This window comes from Nanorana parkeri, unplaced genomic scaffold (genome assembly GCF_000935625.1).
Source record: "Nanorana parkeri isolate BGI_ZX_2015 unplaced genomic scaffold, ASM93562v1 scaffold1752, whole genome shotgun sequence".
NCBI classification, from domain to species: Eukaryota; Metazoa; Chordata; class Amphibia; order Anura; family Dicroglossidae; genus Nanorana; species Nanorana parkeri.
In genome coordinates this window covers 255,810-260,829 of record NW_017308020.1, presented here as the reverse complement: position 1 = coordinate 260,829, position 5,020 = coordinate 255,810, and positions in this window count along the sequence as shown.

Sequence of the window (5,020 nt, the reverse complement as noted above, 5' to 3'; positions counted from 1 at the left end):
TGCAGATGATGCTATTCTGCATTGCTGTAAAAGGTATTGCTGGGATTTGTAGTCCTCTGCAACATCTCCTGTACCAGGATAAAGTCAGAAACATTAGCATCAGAAATTTGGGCTCAGATTCCTGGTTGCTGACCTCCAGGTATAATATATCGGACCTGTGTTCAGAGAAGACAGTGAGAGTATACTCAGAGATTGTACTTATATGTCCTCCTGTGACCCAGGAAGGAACTTATGGCTGTAGGGTCTAACTAGAGAGAGACCTGAGGGATAGCAGGATTGCTGGGGCATGTAGTTCTGCACCTATGTATTTTGCGATTTTGGACTGCTGCTATTTGAACACCAAGACACCCATTTTCTTTCTGTGGAACCATTTTTTCTTGTTGTGACCCCTTTGGCTTTGGCTGGGCTACATAGGACTCCCCCTTACCTTTACGTTGGACCCAGGAAATGCTTAGTCTGCACCTCTTCTGTCCTGTGCTACATCGGCTTGCCTTGCGAGGACCCCTCCAATGAATCTAGCTCTCCTTGGACCAACGTGACCAATTGGTCCTATGTAAGTAATGCATTAACTCCTTGCTGTGTCCTATTGTTTCCCCTGCGATTCTGCTGTACTGCCCCTGCTGACCATATTGCTGCTATTGTGATTCCGCTGAACCCCCCGTATTGCTACTGCTGAACTCTAGACTTACCCCCTATGCTGTGCTAAATTGGCACCATGTGATCATGGTGATTGTCCATGACTGTACCTCAGATTGTTACCACTTTACCACCCTTTTGCTGTACCATATTTCTGCTCTGTGATCCTTGCCAATTGTCACTGGCCATGCTATATTGCTGTCCTGCTATATTGCTGTCCTCCTAACATTGTACCCTGCTCAACGTATTGAATTAGGAATTGAACTATGCTGAGTTTACAATCGGGATCTAGGCCTCAACTACAGGGGCCTGTCCAAAGAGCAACTAATTGAAACAATAGGAAACTAGCCCACAAGATGTGGATGTCCAGGATTTTCCACCATCTGAGAACAGGAATCCTGGGTCAGACAGCTGGAGACCCAGGAGCCCTTGGGTCACAATGTTTAAAGAAGAAATGGCTATCCTCAGACCCAAATTCATCTTGGATGACAAATGGGAAGCTAGTTGAAGAGACCGCAAGAGAGAGACACTCAGGGCCTCCAAAGGGCAGGACTACCTCCTCAGATCACAATCGGTTGCACCAGAACCCCCAACGGTTACTTGTAAGGACTTCAAACCATTTAGTGAGGCTGCTGGAGGGTTTCTTTCAGGATTTTGAACATTTATGCCGATTGCTAGAGTTACCCCACGTGGATTCAGTGTGTCATCTGGTAAGATTAAGGTGGAAAGTGGTGCAGTTGCTGCATACTGGGCCATGGAACTGCCGTGAACTCTATGGGACTATAAAATGATTAAGCAGACTGTGCTAGAATATTACACTCTGCCACTCTGAGCACTCATTTAAGATACATGCTCAAAAATGTTGCAAACCTGCCAATGCTATGGAGCATATTATCCAGACCTTTTTAAAGGAGCAATTTTTTGCTACGTGCCCCACTGAGGTCAGGGAATGTGTGAAGGAGAGGAACACTGTCACCCTTGAGGAACTACCTAACTGATGAGGTGCTTACTATTAAGTTGGAGACTGAAGCACCTAGCTGCCACAGAAAACACCGCTCTCCCCTGATCCCAACCACTCACCCTATTCACTATGTCGAAATGGAACAGGGAGAAGAGAGCTTTCCACCACCCTCAAGTGAATGGGTTGCTCTTAAAACAACCAACACCCCTCATGGAGCCTATGGAGTTCACCGGCTTACATCTATTCTACGCCAGGAAAAAACAGCAGCAGCACATGCAAGATAAAACTCACAAAGTAACCACCGCTCATATTCCTTGCCCTGTGGTCACACAGCCCCATTCCTCTTGTCGGTGCAGGCAAGAGAACGCTGCAGAAACAATTGCCGCACAAACTGGTATCACAAGCTGGACAATGTTTATTCCCAAAGTCAAAACATGCTGTAAACAAACACAGGCTCCCATAGAGGGGCAATCGGAAAGTACCCTCAGAGGCCGTCAGCTCAGGGATAGAAAGCCAAGAAGAATTCTTACAGTAGTGCAGGGCATTAAGTTTGCCTTGCGTTCTCGGATATGTACAAGAACCATCCAGTATACTTGGAGTAAACTCTGTATTTTCCAGAATAGGGGGGAAGGGAGAACAGTCAAAGAAAGGGTCCTCAAGGCAGTACTATAGAGCTTTAGAGTGACCCCTATGAGAGGGTGATTTTTCAAATGAAACCATGTTTCTCCACTGAACACCATGGAAGACCTTGTAAAGGAAAAGAAAAAGACCGTTCCAAATGCAGCCACAGTTTGGAAGGGCCGTGCCTGCTCGAATCGATCATCCTAGTCAAATGGCAGGCTAACCTGTATTTAGCCACATCCGGGAGATCTATCCCTCCACTCTATCCCTCCACTAGACCGTGGAGTCATAAGTGTCTGCAGTCGCACCCTAGGATGTCTATTGGACCAGAGTAATCTAGAAAATGTTGATTATATGGATTTTAGTAACTTAGACAGGGCATGTATAGGTAAAGCATCTAAAAGAAAAAGAAATTTGGGGAAAATCGTCATCTTGAGAATATTGCATCGGCCGAACCAAGAGAATGGGTCGATATCCCATCGTTCCAGGAGGAAACATACATGTGAGAGTAGAGGAGGGAAGTTTAGTTTAAAGGTATCTTCTATTGCATGAGGTATCCAAACACCCAGATATTTAATGGCCATAGTCGTTTGTTTAAAAGTCTCTCAACCATTTTTCCCTTACAGCAGAGAATGCCATCGGCAATGCTTCCGACTTCGGGGGGGTTAATCTTTAAATTGGATAGGGCCATGTAGACCTTCAGCTCCCTCAAGAGTATCGGTAGGGACACCTCAAGACAGGAGAGCGAGAAGAGTAAACATCCACGTAACCAGAGATCCTGTATTCCCTGACAGCTGTGCATACACCTTTGATATCTGAATTGTTACGAATGGTGCAAAGAAAGGGTTCTAAAGAGAGAATGAAGGGGACTACCTTGACGGGTCCCATTAGCAATTTGGAACGGTTTGGAAAGAATCCCATTAACTTTAACTTGAGCTGTAGGATGGGAATAGAGAGCACAGAACCAACCCAACATCATATGACCAGGTCCAATATTCTGCTGGATGGCATCCAGAAAAGGCCAGCTGACTCTATTGAACACCTTTTCAGCGTCAGTCCCGAGGAAAAGGCATGGGGATGATATAGAAGAGGTATGATGTATCAAGTTCAGGACATTAATAATGTTATCCCTGGCCAGGTGGAGTCAAATCCACCTGATCAAGGTGCATGAGCGAAGGAATATGTGGAAGCAACCGGTTCCCTAGAATCTTAGTAAAAAGATTATGATCCACATTCAATAGGGATATAGGGTGATAACTGGAGCAAAGAGACGGGTCTTTATCTTCTTTAGGTATAACAGCCCTAAGAGTATCCGTAAGCAGTTTCGTTTTATGAGATAGAGAGTTGTAGGCCTCCACGAAATGTCGGTCAAGGAGAGTGCTAAATTATTTATAGTAAGATAGGGTAAAACCATCAGGACCAGGGCAATTACCAGTCTTAGAAGTCTTTAAAGCAGACCGAAACTCATCTATAGTATTATGTGTTTCTAAGAGCTCTGAGATTTCAGAAGAGAGCTGGGGCATACGAGACTTCAAGAGCAGGGCAAAGTAGTAGAGCATGGTTTAGTTAGATATATATGGCTAGTTAATTGCCTACAGATAAATAGAAAATTATATTTTACCAAAAATTTAAAAATCTTTTGTCTAAGAGATGTCAGCTTTGTGTCAGTGTAGGGACAAGAGATGGTCAGGTTCCCTTCGGTTCCATTCCCCTGGTAGACCGTCCATCAGCTTCAGATCTCTCCCTCCTGTGTCTGTGTACGTCCTCCTGTATATTCTTTCTTTTTTTCCGTTTTTCTGTCCTTCCCTTTTAACTTTCTCCTAACTTTTATCACCCAAAAATGTGGGAGGAGAAAGCTTATCTCAACCTAATTATAATGTCAGGAACTAGATCACCTTACTCCAATTTACTCCAAATTACCTGAAAAGGGCAATGTTGGACTGGAAATAATTCTGTATTTTTCCTTAAAATTCCAATATTATTCCATGAGATGACCTCAGAGCTAAGTCTATAAAATTAAGAATTAATCAGATATCTTGACATACCTTGTCAGACTTACTGTCTCTTTGAGAGATATATAGCTTGAGAAAGTCTGAGCAAGAGAATTAAGTCAATTGTACTAAGACACAGTGGTTACTCACAAAAATATACCCAATGTAATTATTTGTACTTTAAAAAAACTAGGGCTGGTAATGATTAACATTTTTGTGTCCGATTAATGGAAATTTTTTTTAATCGATTAATTTTGATTAATTATAATGCACATACAGATCCAACGACATTGGCCTATACACATACAGCACAGCAATGAAGTAATAAAATGAACTCATTCTCACGTGCCCCACTCAATATGGCCGCCGCTTGAGTGGGGCAACTCAGAATAATAACGTGCTGGATGTATAGGCCAATGCCTTGGCTGGCGCTCGTGCAGAAAGTTTCTTGGGCAAACTCACCGGCCCAAGTGGCTCACGGACATCGACGTCACCGGACTCCTCCCCCTTCCCTTTGTTAGCCTTCACGGACATCAACGTCCCTTTGTTAGCCGAGGGAGCCACTTGGGTAAGGGGGGAGGAGTCCAGTGACGTCGATGTCCGTGACGTCACCGGATCGCCGACGCGACTCCCGGAAGCCGGCGGTGAGGTGAGTGTTTTCATTAGCGATCAAAATAATTTTAATCGATCAAAAAGTTTAACAATTAATCGAGAAATTAATCTTTAATTTCCACAGCCCTAAAAAAAACAAAGCACCATATTAATAATATATACTAATATGTTTCAATAAGTACAACCAAATAAGGAATAT